General features: G+C 52.8%; 2 long non-coding RNA genes across 2 annotated transcripts; both read right to left on the reverse strand.

The window, feature by feature from the left end:
• Positions 1-4349: 4349 nt before the first annotated feature.
• Positions 4350-4788, reverse strand: LOC135308379 (uncharacterized). Its single transcript, XR_010368817.1, has 3 exons — positions 4708-4788; positions 4539-4619; positions 4350-4451 (listed from the first exon to the last, which is right to left on the reverse strand). It is a non-coding gene; the product is annotated as an uncharacterized LOC135308379 (long non-coding RNA).
• A 1187-nt stretch (positions 4789-5975) lies between these two features.
• LOC135307653 (uncharacterized) lies at positions 5976-8111 on the reverse strand. Its single transcript, XR_010368344.1, has 3 exons — positions 7977-8111; positions 6165-6236; positions 5976-6077 (listed from the first exon to the last, which is right to left on the reverse strand). It is a non-coding gene; the product is annotated as an uncharacterized LOC135307653 (long non-coding RNA).
• Positions 8112-18609: the final 10498 nt, after the last annotated feature.

An 18609-nucleotide genomic window follows, 5' to 3' on the forward strand; every position in this document is an offset into this window, starting at 1 on the left:
TGACAGCTCCCCCAGCCCCAGGGGACAGGCTCAGGCCCTGTCAGGAGCCTGTCGGGAGCAAGGGCTGGTTCTGGCCCTGGGCTGGCGGCAGGGCTCCCGCTCGGGGCTGCTCCTGTGCCTTGGGCCTCTGGGCACTCAGGGCCAGCTCCGCAGCAGCTGCAGCGCCAGGGACGATGCTGCACCAGTCCCGTTTCCCCGGGGCTCTGAACCAGCTCCAGAGGCCTGGAAGCCGAGGCGCCTCCAGCTTTGGCTGCTGCCGGGCCGGGCAAGGGCAGGCCCTGGGGGAAGAGCTGTTGCCACACAGCCCCGGCCAGGGCTGAGCCCGGCACAGCAATTACCTGCTGTGCCTGTGCCCATGTCTGGCATTGCCTTCCTTCCTGCAGCTCGAGCTGCCAATGAGCCACTGCTTCTCCCTGGGTGCTCCTCCTTCTGCACAGCCTTTTGGTCCATCACTTGAACAAGGGAAAAAGGGTCAACTGGATCAAATGGAAACACTCCCCACTGGGGAGGTGGCACCTTCATGAGGCAATGCTTGTCTAAGTCACAGGTAAAGATCAGGAAAAAGCCCAGGTAATTGGGGCTCGGCCAGTGCACTCCCATGAGCAAACAGCTACACCGCATGATCTTCTCAGAGACTGGGAAATGGCAGGGGATCTCAGGCCCACGGTACAGTTGGGGCACCCTATCAGCTAATGCCAAATTCCATCCTGCAGAGGCTGGGGAGGAATTGCAGCAAGGCCAGGCTGGGAAACAGCCCTGCAGGGCGTGAAAGCAGCAGCGGGGCAGCGAGGCTGCCATGGATCCCTTCCCGCTGTGCCGGGCACGGCGTGTCCAAATGTGCAGCCAAAGCCCCCGGCTGCTGAGTCCCAGGGGAAGCATGAGGGAAACGCACCCACCTTGTCCTCGGGGTGCTTCCTTCTGTGTTTGTCTCAGGAATTCATCTGCCTCATCAGACGTTTTGGCTGCAGTATCTTGGGTCTTTACTTTTGGAGGACCCTAAGAGAAAGTAGTTCCATTTCCCAGGAATGGATCCCACAAAAGCGGGGCTCAGCCTGTGGGGTCAGCAGGGACACACTACTCACCCCTGCCATGGGAGCTGGGTTGGGGCCAAGCATCCAGCCCTAGAGCTTGAGAAGTCCTCCCTGCAGACACACCTGTAACTCAACAGCCACAGAAGCTTCTGCCATCTCTGCTGATCTGCACGGGCACCACTGAGCCGCAGCAGCGGTGAGGGGATCGTGCAGGGTGCGGGCACACACGTGCATGGTTCTCTGCTGGCACCTGCAGCAATACCTCCCTGGCTGAGCTTTGGGCTCTGAGCTGGCAGCTCTCCCAGGGGGAAAGGCCTTGACCTACCCTCAGCATCTCCCAGAGCCTCAGTCCTGGATGTGGGGCCTTCACCGGCAGGTTCAGCTGCAAAGAAAGGCAGGACAGAAGAGCTCCTGTGGCACTGCAGGAGATCCTCAGGCTGCCCACAAGGCTCAGCCCCGGGGCACAGCCCTGGGCCGGGCCCTTCCCTCTCTGCTCTTCTCTTTGACTGCACAGAGCACACGGAAGGACACACTGGCACAGTACACGGGAGGAGGACTGAAAGATCAATGCTCCTTCCTCCCACTGACAGCGATCCTGTGGGATCCCTCAGGGATGCAGAAGGGAGCAGGGAAAGATTCTCAGAATCCTTCAGCCCTTACATAATGTTAAGGGAAATGGTTTATAAATGAGCTTTTTTTGCATTGATCCTGATTATTCAATCAGGAAAGGCAGAATGAAAACTTGCTTCCAGCATCCTCCAGGAACTTCAAACCATCCTTCATCAGGACTTCCTGAAAACCCATGTCACGACTCCAGTCTAAAAGGGAGCAGAGATCACAACCATATCTGTGGCATGCTGGGAACCCCTAATGCTACAGGCAAAAGGGCACTGCAAGGGGGTCGGGTAAGGCTATGGGACCCAGATGGGAATGGACATGGCCAAAGCTGCCCAGGGGCCTGGGGAGCTCTGGGCTGGCTCCTCATCACTCTCCACACTCTTTCCCTGTCCTCAGCAACATCCCTGGGAGGGGTGGCTGGAGTAGCCCAGGGCCCCGGGGTTCTCTCCCTCAAACTCACAGAAAATCCTCCCTAAAGCATGGGGGAAAACTGCAGCAGGCAGTGCCACAGCTATCCATCCCTCGCTCCTACACTCCCTCCTGCCCTCCTTCTGCTGAGACAGCTCCAAGATCCCAAGAGCAAACAGCCAGGCCCTCTCAGGACACACTGGAGTCTTGCTCTCCCCCTCTGTCCTTTCCCCACCATGGGCACCCCATGCAGTCACTTCCAGGTTTCAGGACATGTCTCCCATGGAGGGACCCCAGCAGGACTGCTCAGTGCCCTGAGCCTGCTCGGGATAATTCCCCTGGGCTGTGCCGCTCTAGTCCAGGCTGTGCCCGCGCTGCCAAGCAGCAGAGAGGGCAGCTCAAGCCTCAGCAGGGCTCAGGCCCAGAGGCACAGCAATTACCTCCTGTGCCTGTGCCTGGCATGGCCTCCCTTCCTGCAGCAGAGGCTGGCACGGAACCACTGCTTCCTCTGGAGAGTGCTTCCATCTGCACAGACTCTCCTTTCACTTCTGGAGAATGAAAAAGAGACAGCTGGATCAGATGGAAACATTCCTGACTGGGAATGGGGAAGGTGAGGCATCACTTGTGAAAGGAATGGATAAGGATCAGAAAACACCCAGGATTTTGGGACAACCCAAGGCTGCTTCCTTCCCCAAACAGCCCCAACATCTGATCTGCCTGGACATCAGGAAATTGCAGGGGATCTGAGGGTGGGCATGGACTGTCTGTCAGCTGGTGCAATTGGGGCTGTCTGTCAGCTGATGCCAAATGCCTTCCTGCAGAGGCTGGGCAGAAGCTGCAGCCAGGCCAGGCTGGGAAACAGCCCTGCAGGGCGTGAAAGCAGCAGCGGGGCAGCAAGGCTGCCATGGATCCCTTCCTGCTGTGCCGGGCACGACGTGTCCAGATGTGCAGCCAAAGCCCCCGGCTGCTGAGTCCCAGGAGCAGCATGAGGGAAATGCACCCACCTTGTCTTCTCTGCAGACATTCCTTCAGCATTTGCCACATGATTTCTAATGGGTCCTGGAATTTCCTGCCTGCCATGTCTTTGGTCTTTCCTGTCAGAGGACCTTAAGAGAAAGTAGTTCCATTCCCCAGGAATGGACCCCACAAAAGCAGGGCTCAGCCTGAGGGGTCAGCAGGGACACACTACTCACCCCTGCCATGGGAGCTGGCCTTTTGTGCAGCATCCAAGGTAGGAGTTGGTGAGGTCGTCCCTGCAGACGCGCCTGTAACACAACAGGCACAGAAGCTTCTGTCACCTGGTTCTTACCAGTCAGTCAAACATTACGCCTTGGTGGGACAGTGAGAACATACCTGCAGAATGCTCAGACGGCTTCACAACTTCAGAGCGCCAGGCTAATGGAGAATCCTTCCCAGCATCCCAGTCTGGAAGCAAACCAAGATGAGAACTGTTTCCATTGTGTGCCAGGGCTGGCTCTGGCCCCGGGCTGGCGGCAGGGCTCCCGCTCGGGGCTGCTCCTGTGCCTTGGGCCTCTGGGCACTCAGGGCCAGCTCCGCAGCAGCTGCAGCGCCAGGGACGTTGCTGCACCAGTCCCGTTTCCCCGGGGCTCTGAACCAGCTCCAGAGGCCTGGAAGCCCAGGCGCCTCCAGCTTTAGCTGCTGCCAGGCGGGGCAAGGGCAGGCCCTGGGGGAAGAGCTGCTGCCACACAGCCCTAGCCAGGGCTGAGCCCGGCACAGCAATTACCTGCTGTGCCTGTGCCCGTGTCTGGCTTTGCCTTCCTTCCTGCAGCAGGGGCTCGCACCGAAGATGGAGTGCTTCCTTCAAGAAATACCACCTTCCACTGAACCTCTATGTCCATCTCTTGACAAAGGAAGGGAGACAGCTGCATCAGATGGAGCTGTTTCCCACTTGGGTGGTGGCATCAAAGGTAATATTTGTGAAATTTATGGAGCAGGAAAATGGCCAGGTTACAGTGGCATGATGAGAGCACTTCCACCTCCAAACAGCCACCCTTTTCCTAATCTGCAGGGCTGGATATAGTGGGGGATCTCAGGGTGTGTTACAGTTTGGGCATGGCCTGTCAGCTGATGCCAAATGCCTTCCTGCAGAGGCTGGGCAGAAGCTGCAGCCAGGCCAGGCTGGCAAACAGCCCTGCAGGGTGTGAAAGCAGCAGCGGGGCAGCGAGGCTGCCATGGATCCCTTCCCGCTGTGCCGGGCATGGCGTGTCCAGATGTGCAGCCAAAGCCCCCGGCTGCAGAGTCCCAGGGGAAGCATGAGGGAAATGCACCCACCTTCTCTTGTCTGCAGGGGTTCCTTCAGCTCTTGCCTCATCTGTTTGGATGGTTCCAGGGATATCTTATCTGTTGTATCTTGGATTTTCCCTGTTGGAGTACCTTAGAGAAAAATATTTCCATTTGCCAGGAATGGATCCCAGAAAAGCAGGGCTCAGCCTGTGGGATCAGCAGGGACACACTACTCACCCCTGAGATGGGAGCTGGGCTTGAGTGCAGCATCCAAGGTAGCAGCTGGAGAAGCTGGAGAAGTCTTCCCTGTAGACACATCTGTAACACAACAGCCACAGAAGCTTCTGTCACCTGGTGCCTGCCCGCTTGTCTACAATTCTTCCTTGGTGGCACACTGACAACATACCTGCAGGAGGCTCCAAGGGCTTCAAAACTTTATTCATCCAAGCTGATGGAGAAGCCTTCCCAGCACCCTCATCTACAATGCAGCACAGATGAGAACATTTTCCAGTGTGTGCTGGGATCTCTTTCTGCCACAGGGAACTGGGCACTGCCAGGGAGTCGGGTAAGGCCATGGGAGCCAGATGTGAATAGACATGGCCAAAGCTGCCCAGGGGCCTGGGGAGCTCTGGGCTGGCTCCTGGTCACTCTCCACACTCTTTCCCTGCCCTCAGCAACATCCCTGGGAGGGGTGGCTGCAGCACTGCAGGGACCTGGAACTCTCCCCCTCACACACAGAAGAAATCCTCCCTAAAGCATGGGGGAAAACTGCAGCAGGCAGTGCCACAGCTATCCATCCTGCCCTCCCTCTGTCCCTCCTGCCCTCCTTCTGTGGGGAAACCCCCCAGATCCCAAGGGCAAACAGCCAGGCCCTCTCAGGACACACTGCAGCCTTGCTCTCCCCCTCTGTCCTTTCCCCACCGTGGGCACCCCGTGCAGTCGCTGTCAGGTTTCAGGACATGTCTCCCATGGAGGGACCCCAGCAGGACTGCTCAGTGCCCTGAGCCTGCTCGGGATAATTCCCCTGGGCTGTGCCGCTCTAGTCCAGGCTGTGCCCGCACTGCCAAACAGCAGAGAGGGCAGCTCAAGCCTCAGCAGGGCTCAGGCCCAGAGGCACAGCAATTACCTCCTGTGACTGTGCCTGGCATCGCCTCCAGTCCTACAGCAGAGGCTGGCATGGAACCACTGCTTCCTTCAGGAAACACCGCCTTCTGCCCAGCCTCTCCATCCACTTCTGCAGAAGGGAAGAGGGATGGCTGGATCAGGTGGGGCTGTTCCCCATTGGGGAGGTGGCATCTTCAGCAGCCAGTACTTGTGAAAGTCATGGTTAAGGATCAGGAATCCACACAATTTTCTGGGTAGGCCAGGGTCCACTTTCATGATAACACCCGCCCTTAGTGATCATCCTGGAGACTATGAAATTTCAGGGGATCTCAGACCAGTGGTGCAGTTTGGGCTGCGTGTCAGCTGATGCCAAATGCCTTCCTGCAGGGGCTGGGCACAAGCTGCAGCCAGGTCAGCCTGGGAAACAGCCCTGCAGGGCGTGAAAGCAGCAGCGGGGCAGCGAGGCTGCCATGGATCCCTTCCCGCTGTGCCGGGCACGGCGTGTCCAGATGTGCAGCCAAAGCCCCTGGCTGCTGAGTCCCAGGGGAAGCATGAGGGAAATGCACCCACCTTGTCCTCCCTGCAGCAATTCTTTCAGCATTTGCCTCATGTTTTTGGATGGCTCATGGTGTTTCTGGTGTCCTGTAGCTTTGTTCTTTCCCCTCGGAGGACCTTAGAGCAACAGAGTTCCATTTCCCAGGAATGGATCCCACAAAAGCAGGGCTCAGCCTGTGGGGTCAGCAGGGACACACTACTCACCTCTGCCATGGGAGCTGGGCTTTTGTGTAGGAATCAGCAAAGCAGCTGGAGAAGTCCTCCCTGCAGAAACACCTGGAACACAACAGCCACAGAAGCTTCTGTCACCTGATTCCTGCCAGGTTCACAACAATTATTCCTTGGTGGCACACTGAGAACATACCTGACGGTGGCTCAGATAGGACCAACACTTTATGCAGCCAAGCTAATGGAGAAGCCTTCCCAGACACCTCATCTAGAAGGGAGCAGAGATCAGACCCATTTCCATGGTGTGCTGGAGTCCCCTTCTGCCTCAGGGAACTGGGCACTGCAAGGGGCTCAGGTAAGTTTGTGGGAGTTGGATGTGAATGGATAAAGCCAAAGCCGCACAGCAGCCTGGGGAGCTCTGGGCTGGCTCCTGGTCACACTCCAGACTCTTTTCAGGCCCTGTGAAACATCCCTGGATGTAGGAATGTAGGAGAGTGCCCCTCTAATTACAGAGTGGCAAAGCTAACCTTTATCCCCCAAAAAAGGAAAGAAGCCCAGAAGTTTCTCCCAACGATCAGGTGACAAGCCACCTCAAAGGACCCCAGAGGCTTCAGTAAAAACTCTGGGTCACCTAACTGGATAGAAGCCAAAAAGTCCCGCCAGACCCATCAGGTAGAAAAGGGGAGGACAAAAGAACCAAAGGGCTTTGGTGAAGGTGTTTATACCAGTGGCAGACTGCTGTACCTGCATCGGATTTTTCTGTTTGTTATTTTGCCTTTTATTAAACCTTTTTGTTTCTAACACTGCAGCAGAAGCCATCCTGCTCATTATTTGCCTCCAAAGGTAATAGCTGAGCTATCCTTGGGTGTGCTGGGTTCCCTTTTTGAAGGTTTATAACACCTGGCCCGAGAAAAAAGAACCCAGCACGTGGCGCCCGGACAGTATTTCTCATATTGAGGAAGATGGTCTAGGGATTTTTTGATTACCTCAATCAAAATAGGACATTTTTCCTTGGTATTTGTGTTTTTGAGGGAGCAGGCCTGCACCTGAGTTTTTTGTCCCTTTAAAATAGAAAACCCAGAAGAAGGCATTTGAGATTGAGAGGGAATCTCGAATCAAAGCCTCATACTGGTGAAGAGGAGGCTGTAATCGGAGACGGGACTGGAGCAGCACCGCAGCCTCAGAGGACTCTGTCGCTCAGCTCAGCTGATTTGTCACTGTTGTGACCCAGGACCGGGGAAGAATTTCATACCAAGAAGGACAACTGGAAAACTCTGGTGAGTGCCACCATGGGAAATCGGTTGTCTTTAGCTGAGCAGGATTTTTTTTTCATATTTCATTTATAAGTTAGAAATTCAATATATTCAGTTTGACAACAAACAGCTTAAAAAGCTTGTAAAATGGGTCTTAACAGAGTTCCCAAACTCAGACATGTCTCAGAAACTCGATCCAGACTTCTGGGATTCGGTCGGACTGAAATTACATAACATGGAAAAGAATAAGAAGTCCAACTTAAAGCTGCATCCAATATTCAGGACGGTCTTAAAATTTGTAACAATGGAAAGTGCAAAGCAAGCAAAGAATGCACACAAGCAAGCAAAGATCAGGGACAGGGCAGAATGCAGGCAGCAACAGCAGGACCAGAAGGAGAGGAGAAAGAGGAGTTCTGAGGGGACCCAGAAGACTTCCCTTATCCCAGTCGAGAACCAGAAACCCCAGAGGAGTGGCTGGGAGGTGGCCAGGCCAGCCGCCCTCCCCCTTCCCCACCCCTGTCCTGGGAGAGAGGGGAGCAGACCAGCCCTGGCCAGGCTCCTCTGCAAACCACATCTTTCACAATCCCTGCCATACCTAAGTCCTCTGCATTCCCTCTGAAAAGCTCCCTTTGGCGCTCGAAATCGGTGAATTTTGGCAGTACAATGGAAAAAAGCCGAGCCGATTGTGTCCACTCTGAGAACAGAGGAGCTCATGGCAGACGCCATGATGGCCCCGGCCCAGCCCCGCCCTTCGTGGGCGTGGCTCGCCCTCCTCCCCGGGCTCCCAGCAGTCCCTGGGTGGCTCCTCCCTGAGCTCCTGCCCATCAGAGCAGGGACACGCCCCTTTTGTGGGCGGAGCCCGGGCAGTGTCCCCGCCCCTGCTCCCCGCCCACAGCCCGGGAGGGCACGCCCCCTCCCTGCCGAGCGTGGGAACCGGATGTGATGCCCCGGAAGTCACCCTGTCCAAGATGGCGGCGCCCATATCCGACACCTTGCCGGAACAAAAACCAAATTATTCCTATGCTCCACAATGTAATTCCAAATAATCTAAGGAAGAGTTTAACACACAAGGAGTCACAGATACCTGGCAGAGGATAAGAAAGGATGCAGTTCAGGAAGGAGAGTGGGGAATTGCATCGAAGTTAAAAGTTTTTCCTGTGAGGTGCACAGCAGGTCCTGCACCGAGAGGGAGCTGGCAGCAGATCAGTTTTGCTGAGTTAAAAGAGATTTGCAGAGCCTCTCGTTTGTATGGTAGCGATTTTGCATATTTCAGAAGTCTTTTACAAGCCACCTTTACAGCAAATGTATTTACTCCACACAATTTAAAGCAGCTTTGCACATCCCTGCTGTCCCCAATGGAATTTTCTCTGTGGGAACTGGCATGGAAACGTTTGTTAAATGACCTTTTAGGAGGTTATGCAGGAACTCCAGCCACTGCAAATTTGACTATAGATCAGCTCAGGTGGAGGAGCTCATACAGATCCTCAAACACAAGCCCGAACTCTCAATAAACAAGTATTACAGGATATCAAAGAAGCAGCAAAAACAGCTTTGTTACAGGTTCCTGATGGCAACAAACCAGAACTAGATTTCACAGAAATAAAACACAGAATAGATGAGCCTTATATTAAGTTTTTGGACCGTTTGAAAATAGCATTGGAAAAGCAGATTCCAATAGACGGAGCCAGACAAGAGTTATTAAAATGGCTCGCAATTTCTAATGCAAACCCGAGCTGCAAAAAGGCATTACGTACATTGCCACAGGATCCTGAGCCCAGCCTGACCCAGCTCGTGGATGCTTGAACCGCCTGGGCACCCCTGAGCCTGCAGCAGCCATGCAGGCAGAGGTGCTGGCCAGTGCCATCACAGCAGCTCAGGAAAACACCCCAAAGCAGCAGGAAAAAGCAGCAGAAATGCAAACACAAGCCCTAGCAGAGGCTCTAAGAGCATTCAGAGGTGCAATTGAAAACCAGCAGACTCCAAGGGACACGTGCCATTCGTGTGGCCAGAGAGGTCATTTCAAAGGGGATGTCCTGGGGCCCGCAGAAGGCCACTGCCCAGAAACAGTGGATGCAGAGGTTTCTGTCACGTGCTAACAGCTGTCACCCAGCACAGGGCTGTCCGTGCCATCTGCCGGGAAACGTGCAGCCCGGCACGGGGCAGTGGCTGCCATGACACAGGAACCCTGCACCAGGGGCAGAGAGCACCACAGGCCACCAGGGTCAGAGCTGCAGCACGTCTGTGCAGGACTGCCGACCACAATGTCCCCAGGTGCCAGACTGGAGCTGTCCCCAGCCCAGCCAGTGGTGCTGACCAATGCCATTGCTCACACAGTGTCTACAGGACAGCTGGGACCTGAACCACAACCACGTCAGTTCCTCATCGTGGGAGTGAGCAGATCCCATGCAGAAGGTTTTTATGTCATTCCAGCTGTGCTCTCTGTCACCTGTTCACAGGAAATTACAGCGTTAGCTTTGTGTCCAGACCCTCCATGCTTTTTACCCAAAGGACTGACCACAGCACAAGCTTTCCTCCTACCAGAGTCCCAGAACAGCACAGCTGCCATGGCCTGGACCAGGCTCATCAGCCGCGGGCGGCCTCAGCTCACCTGTGTGCTGCAGCCCCTCGGGCAGCCATCACCCTCAGTGGCCTGACAGATCCCGGAGCAGACGGCATCTGACACCGGAATGGCCACAGGACTGGGCCACGGTGCCTGCGCTGCATCAGCTGGCAGCTATTGGTGGTCACTGTGAGAGCTCTCGAAGCTCCCACTCAGGCACATTTGAGGGGCCTGAAGGTCGTGTTGCCACCACAAGACCATTCATTGTAGGAGCTGATATTGTTCTTTAGGGCCGGGACATTTTGTCGCAATGGGGTGTGAGGTTAGAAACTGGATTTTAACAAAAGCTGTTGATGGACATAACACTTTAAAACTGACATGGACATCTAATACATCCATCTGGGTCAGCCAGTGGCCCTTACCCGAAGAGAAACTTGCTGCTTTAGAGCAGTTGGTACAGGAACAGTTAAACAAAGGTCACTTAACTCCAACTACTAGTCCCTGGAACACCCCAGGTTTTGTAATCAAAAAGCCAAACAGTGGGAAGTGGAGGTTGTTGCAGGATCTCAGAAAAGTTAATGAAGTGATTCAAGAAATGGGTTCTTTACAACCAGGTTTACCCTCTCCTGTTATGATTCCAAAAGATTGGAAGTTGTCTGTTATTGATTTAAAAGACTGTTTTTTCAATATTCCTTTGCATCCAGATGATGCACCAAGATTTGCATTTTCCATCCCATCCATAAATCAGCAAGCACCCTTGAAAAGATATCATTGGCTTTCTCTACCAGAAGGAATGAGAAATTCCCCGAGTATATGCCAGTGGTATGTTGCAAAAATACTTTCCTCAGTTCGTGCACAATATCCAAATTCTCTCATATTACATTACATGGAAGATATTTTAGTAGCAGCCAAGGACCAAGCATCAATGCAGGAGACAACAGATCAGGTCATCTCAGCAGTGGAGAAAGCAGGACTCGCTGTAGCAAAGGAAAAAATACAGACACTTCCTCCCTGGAAATATTTAGGATACAGGATGACAGAACAAACGGTAACCCCGCAGCCACTCCAGCTAAGGACAAATCCAAAGACATTGAATGAAGTGCAGCAGCTCGTGGGGACTCTGAACTGGCTTCGTCCACTACTAGGCCTTTCAAATCAGGACTTGGCTCCTCTGGCAGACTTGTTGAGAGGAGACACAGCCTTAAACTCACTGTGAGAATTCAACAAAGAAACTCAAAATGCTTTGGACAAAGTGATGAGAGCCATCCAGTCACGTCAGGCTCATCGGTATAATCCTAACCTGTCTTTTTTGTTTGCAGTTTTAGGAGAGAGTCCACAGCTTCATGGTTTGATATTCCAGTGGGATCTAGAGAAGAAGGACCATCTGATAATCTTAGAGTGGGTTTTCCTGTCTCGTCAATTGGGTAAAACTATAACAACTTGCCCTGAAATTATTTCACAATTGATTATCAAGGCTAGATCTCGAATGCTTTCACTTGCAGGAAAAGATTTTGCAGAAATCTTTCTGCCTGTCACATCCATCTATTTAGAATGGTTAATTCAAAATTCAGAAGTCATGCAATTTGCTTTGGAAAATTTTGCAGGAAAAATTTCAGTCAATTGTCCCAAACATGAGCTATTAAGTTCATCTTTAAAATTAATTCATAAGCCTTTAAGAAATAATGCACCCCTCGAGGCAATCACATTTTTTACAGACGGTTCTGGGAAGTCTAAAAGGTCTGTGATTGCTTGGCAAAATTCAGAGACAAAAAAATGGGAATCAGATACCGAGGAAGTAGATGGTTCTGCACAGATTACAGAGTTAGCAGCAGTTGTACGGGTCTTTTCAAAATTCACATTTCCTTTTAATTTAGTAACGGATTCAATTTACAGGTGTGGTGGTGGTGGTTGCAGGTGTGGTGGAAAGAGCAGAAGGATCTCTGCTGAAAGAAGTTTCTGATGATCAGTTATACGGTTTGCTTAAAAAGTTAATCCTACTTCTTTCCATTCAACAAGAACTTTACTTTGTAATGCACATTCGCTCACATTCTTCTCTTCCAGATTTTTTAGCAGAAGGCAATGCCATGGCTGATTTGTTAGCCGTGCCAATCCAGCACACACTTTTTAATGTTATTGAACTCTTCCTCTGTTGTTGTTGATTTAAGCTTCCACTCACCTTCCCTTCCTTTGGGTACCACTGTGCTTTTTCTTGATGTAATCCATTTAAAAATGTCTAGGGGACCTAAACTGATACTGTCCCATGGCCAAATTTCACTTAAGTGTGTCCCCCTGCACACTCAACAATGAGTCAAATTAAATTCTTTTGTACCATATTGATAAAAAAGATTCTTTCTGTATATTTGTCCCTCTCTATCCCTTTGTCTTTTCAATTGCACTTCTTTCTCTTTGAATGTATCCTCTGAGTTGGTTTCACTTCCTTGTTCAAAGCATACCCATCTTTCTTTCACAGGGCACTCTCCTGACATCCTCTGGCTTGGGTTTGCAATATTTTTAGCCAGCCCATATAGTTTATTTTCTTCTTTACAGGTTGTTAACTGGGAGTGATCGATGCATTTGGGATTCATGTCTGTGTGTACTCTGATGAGTACACGTACTGTATCTCCTCTATACAAGGGACAGTAACACTTCTCACAAGTGTTTCCTCCACTTCCTCCAAAGTGGGTGAGTAGTAGCATTGCTACGAGTGGGAGTCTGGTACGGGCTGGCCTCCTCACCTCTCGAACCACAGGGGTTTTCTCGGTGCCCAGAGAGTATTTCCTGGAGGTAATTCCCAATCCAGTCTTGCCTCCCGCTTCTGGTTTTCCCTTCTTCTGGAGACATTCTGCCATGACCTTTATTGTACCGACTCCCTTTCTTCAATTTGGTCCCAATTAGGGTTGCAAGGAGAGTGCTCTATGGAACAGTACCAGAAACTGAGATCTTATTTTGATTGTCATTCTTAGCTGAACAAAACTTGACCTTGTTGTTGTAGCGACCTGGTTCTAAGGAAACGCAGCACGACGGCCCAATGCTCTTGGCCGCTCGGGCTAAGGACACGCAGACATCAATGTGATAGACGGTCCAAAGGCCCTTTATTGGTTTTCTCCTCGGTATATATACCCTTGGTCCTTCCCCTACCTTTGGGGTCTGACTTTTACCTTATATGGTTAGTAAGGGGACTGGGTGGAGGCCGTGTTAGGTAGGGTTACAACATTCTTGGGGGGATTACAACATTCTTGGCCTCTTGTCCTGCGGCTATCCTTATCTCTGGGAGTCAGGTGAGGGAGGCCCTATCAGGTTTCCGTGACAGCCCGAAATCTTCCGACCGCCTGTCCCTATTCTCTCTGCCACATCTCCCCCCCCTTCTCCCACAAATGGATGAGGTAGTTGTCTACATGCTGATATGAGGTATCTAAGGTTGTCACTTGACAAGGAAAGGGGATTTGGGGTTCCTGAGTTAGTTTTTCTGCCTGGCAAGTTCTTTCTCGGGTTCTTGCGTCCGGCAGCGTTCCCTGTTGAACTTCTTGTTGAATTCACAGCATCGGATGTCTGCCTAAGAGCAGGATGTTGGTCCGTTCCAAGCGGGTCCGGACGAATGAGACTAGCTTGTTCAGTAGGCATGGTCCGAACGTGACGGCTAGAAGCAGGATTGCTAACGGACCTATTAGGGAAGAAATTAGAGTGGTTAGCCATGGTGATTGATTGAACCAGGATTCGAACCAGCTTTGTTGGTCGTCTCTGTCTCTCTGTCTCTGAGCCAGTCTGTTTCGGAGTTCTGCCATGGAGTCTCTGACGACTCCTGTGTGGTCTGCGTAGAAACAGTATTCCTCCTTTAAGGCGGCACACAGGCCTCCTTGTTGCATGAGTAGGAGGTCCAGTCCTCGCCTGTTCTGCAGGACCACCTCTGAAAGTGAGGAAACTGATTTCTCTAGAAAGGATATGGATTTCTCTATTCTCTGCAGATCCTCGTCGACGGTCCTCTGCAGCTGGGACAAACCTTGGTGATGGGTCGCCAAGGCCGCGACTCCCGTTGCTGTTCCTGCCGCTCCTAGGCCGAGCAACATTGCGATTGTTATGCCTGTTATTATTTCTCTCTTGTGGAGTCGGCTGGGTTCTCCGAGGAGTTGGTACACCTCCTCGTCTGAGTGATACAGGATCCTGGGAACGATTAAGACTTGGACACAGAAGTCTGTTGAGTCATTGAATTTGTCTAGGAACACACAGGGACTCACTCCGGATCTTTGGCAAACCCACATGCCTGATGTGGATGGGACTACCCACTTTTTTCTCCTGTCGGGTTTGACTACTTTGGTGCACACGTTGCCTTCCCGCCTAGCTAGGGCTGCATTTCCAAAGCATCTCCCCCTCCCCGTGACTTGACTCAGGGTGATTCCTTTGCGGGGAGTGTCCCATCTGCATTGGTGAGGGGCGTCTGCTGAGGAATATGTGAAAGGGGTATCTAAGGCGACTCCTTCGTAAAAGGGTGGTTTGACATCGTAACATAGCCAACAGGAATTGGTTAGGTTAGGGTTGGATTCGTTTAGGGATAGGAAGGTAGCTTCTAACATGCGAAGGATTGGGTCTGAATCCGACTTAGCTAAGCGATGTGTCTGAATGGTTCTCGCTAGGCTTGTCTGGGTATTCGCGACCCTTGTAGGTAAGGTTTTGGGGTAGGTCGTGTTTTTCCCTTTCTGCACGCTTTTGATTGCTTTGTTTGGTCCGACCGCTCGGGGTACCGACGGTATGAGCCTGATAATCTGCACGTTTACCCAGTCGTTTGTCCCGTGAAGGACTACTGTCCACATTTTTCCGAAGGCCCAACTGGGGTCTCTGGGCTGCAAGACTGTCATGTTGTACCTAATACATTTCTGGATTTTTGGGAGTTTGTGGCTGTTTCGATAGGTGCTTTCGTAATGGAAGAGTGGTGTTTTGCAGCCTTTTGGCGCCCAAGTGAACTGTAAGAACCTGTCGGGTTCCTGTGGGTCCCACCCCGGCCCTGTCGGTCTGGTGTCTGTGACTATTGTTTCACAACCGTAGTGTCCGCAATATCCCCACCCCGGGCGATTACAGTAACTTTTTCCGGGGTTTGAGGCTGGGCACCAATAGGATAGGTATGTGTTTTTGGCATATGGGGAATGAGGGTCTGGCTTTGGTCGTCCCGGGAACAGGTCTGTAATGCGAAGTATGAAGGATGGGGCGTCTGGTGTAATGACGTGTCTGAGCACCTTGTCATTGGTGAGGTGCCGTATGACCCACCTGAATGGCTGATGGGGATAGTACTGTGAGCTGGCTTGCCCCCTGGCAACTAGCCCTAGCAGCAACATTACCCAGAGATACCCTTGATGACTGGATCTTGCCCGTGCCAGTCCTTCGGGTGCTGTCTGGCGGCTCGGTGGTCTGTCTCTCTCCTCCAGAACGCGAGTGTGCACGTTTCGCGGACGTCTCTCGATCATGTCCTGTAAACAGAGACTCGCCATTCTCATTAGCGTCACCCTGCTCCTTTTGGAGATCTGGTTTGATCGATTTAAGTGGACACCACCTGATTTCTCCGTCTTTTTTGACTGCTGCGTACCCTCGTCCCGTGAGCATTAACCTCCAACCCTGTTCCCATTCGCCTAGCTCGTTCCTTATTATTACTCGTGGACCCTCCTCTTGCATTCGAGTGGTCCAATGTTTTTGGACAGGACTGTTTGTCTCGTCCCCCCTGGGAAATTGATTGAGCGCTAACAAAGCTGTTGCCAGTATGCGTGCCTGCTCCCCTGGGGGAATGGAGTTGGCAAAGCCGTCTGCTTTTGCCAACACCTCTATTCTGGTTTTTAGGGTCTGATTTGCCCGCTCTACTATTGCTTGCCCGGTACTGTTGTAAGGGATACCTTGTACCAGGGTGATACCCCATTTTTTGGCGAATTCTTGCGCCTGCTTGGAAGTGAAATTCGACCCGTTATCTGTTTTGATTTGTCTGGGGACACCGAGCCATGCCATGGCTGTCAGCCAGTGCTGAATCGTGGCTTTTGAGTCCGTTTTGAGGTGCTGCGTGGCTACTATCGTTCCGCTGAAGGTGTCTACTGTCACTGCTAGCCACGCTCTTGGCTTCATCAGTTGGCACACGGTGAAGTCTGATTGCCAGATTTCTGAGGGCTTGAGGCCTCTTGGATTGACTCCGCTGGTCCACAGTGGTGACTTCTGGCAATGAGGACAGGTCGCCACTACGTGTTTCGCGTCTGCTGTCGAGATTCCGCATCTCTTTGCCAGTGCTTTTGCCCCGATGTGAAGCGATTCGTGCAGCTGACGCGCTTCCTGCAACGTCCAAACTCCCTTCGCTGCGGCGTCCGCTTTGTCGTTGCCGATCTGGAAGTAACCTTTGACTGGGTTGTGGCTGTTGATGTGTATGACGGATATGGTGCCCCGTCGTGAGGAGAGCACTTCTTCCAGCATCTGGGCTGCTGCTGATGTTGACACCCCCGGTTCTGCCATGGCTAGGCAGAGTTTTGCCACGAATATGGAGTCTGTCACGATGTTGAGGTGTTCCTCTCGGAAGAGTCCGCACGCCAAGGCTACTGCCGCTGCCTCCAGTTGCTGCACTGACAGTGTTGGGTCACACGCTTTGATGCAATGCCATTGCTCTCCTGCCTGCCACACTGCCGTTGCGGTCGAGGTCGTGGAGGAAGCGTCCGTGAAGACTGTTGGTCCTGGCTGCGGTCTGTCTCTGACCTTCGGTGGCATGTCTATGTCGACGATGGTCAGCAGCTGAGTCCAAGGTGGCTTGGCGGAGTAGGAGATTTCTCCTCCGAAGCCGGTGAGTGCAAGGGCTAGGTGCTCCGATATTGCTGTCGATTCTGTTGCCGGTTGCTTGCGAAGCGGAAGGTGGATCCTTGTTGGCTCTGTTCCTAGGTGTTTCAGGGCGAGTTTTCTGCCTTTTATGATGAGGTTCGCGATGCATTCCGTCCCTGGGGAGAACGCTCGAGCTGGTCTTCCGAGGACCACCCATTGGATCGGTCGGGACTTCTCGGTAGGTCCTTGGGCCAATGCTCCCACTCCTCCTTTCGGCGTGAAGTGGACGTACAAGTCCAGGGGCATAGCTGGGTTCCACCTGGCAAGCGTGCCAGTGGACATCTGGTGTTCGATGAAGTCGAGGGAGCTCTTTGCTTGCGGTGTCAGCTCCTTTGGTTCCCAGGGCTGCTTCCCTTTCAGGAGGTCGTGCAAAGGGTCCATGACCTCCGGAGGAACCAGGATGATGTTGCGAAGCCACTGCAGTGATCCTACCAGGCGCTGGACGTCGTGTAGCGTCTTGACGTCTCGGTTTACTCTCACCCTTGGAGGGGTCACGTAGGAGCTTGTGATCCCTACTCCCAGGAATGTCACGCAAGGTCCTTTCTTGATCTTTGCGGTCGCGATCTCGAAACCGTTGGCTCGCAGGGTTTCTGTGACTGTGGACACCAGGTGATCCACCTGGCTCGTTGATGGAGCTGCGATCAGGATGTCGTCCATGTATTGGATGATGGTTGCGGTGGGATAGGAGTGTCGAACTGGCGTCAGCGCTTTGTCCACGGAGATCTGGCATATAGTCGGACTGTCCACCAAACCTTGTGGTAGCACTCTCCACTGGAAGCGCAGATTTGGCCGCTTACCGTTCGGAAACACAACGGAAAAGGCGAATCGTTCTTTGTCCTCAGGGTGCAAGGGTATGGAAAAGAAACAGTCTTTGATGTCCAGCACTGCGCATGGCTGTCTCTCGGGTATGGCTGAGTTTGCAGGTATCAGGGTCTGAACTGGACCCTTGGGTCGAATTGTCTTGTTCACTTCTCTTAGGTCGTGGATGAGGCGGTACCCTTCCCCTGACCTTTTGGGGATCACGAATACAGGGGTATTCCATGGGCTAGTGGTCGGTTCTATGTGACCTTTTTGTAACTCGCGATCGACCAATTCTAATAAGGCTGCCACTCGAGGCTCAGATAGGGGCCACTGCTCGACCCATATGGGGTTTGATGACTTCCAAGTTATTTTGATTGGCAGCGCTGGGTGTATGGCAGTGGCCCTCATTATAAATTTGTGATCCTGACTCCTAACATAGCAAGGACGTCCCTTCCCAACAGGGGTGGAGAATTCTGCAGGATGTATGGATAGACTGCTACTGTTTTTTCTGGTCCCCCTTTTGTGTGAAGCGTTATAGCTACCAGCTGGGTGCTCTTCCACGCTCGGGATTGTCCCCCCACTCCGTTCACTGGTGGGACTTCTTTGAATTGCCAATGTCTGGGCCAACTTGCTAGGGGAAAAACCGTGCAGTCTGACCCCGTGTCCGCCCAAAACTGAAGCCCTATGACGTGGGGGTCTAGGCTGTTATAAAGGCGACATGCCGCCCACACCTTTGAAGGCTCCTTCCCTATTTTCATGGCCAAGGCCACCCAGGGGCCCCGCTCTGGGGCACTCCCTGCTGGCCCTGCGGCATCGGCGTGGTTTGTGGCTGTGGCGGATGTGAAAGTACCGCTGGTGGTGCTGGGCAGCTCTGCCATTGTATTGCTGGCAGGGGTGTGGTATCGACTGCTTCCTGTGATGGCATAGGGTAAGAGGGTCCCCTGCCCCCCCGAGGATTGGCATAGGTGGGCCGTCTCATATTCATTGCGGGAGGAGGCCGAATATGGCCCGTGTGGCTCCTCCCTCTCCCGTTTCC

The sequence above is a fragment of the Passer domesticus genome, chromosome 9, assembly GCF_036417665.1.
Source record: "Passer domesticus isolate bPasDom1 chromosome 9, bPasDom1.hap1, whole genome shotgun sequence".
In the NCBI taxonomy this organism is placed as follows: Eukaryota; Metazoa; Chordata; class Aves; order Passeriformes; family Passeridae; genus Passer; species Passer domesticus.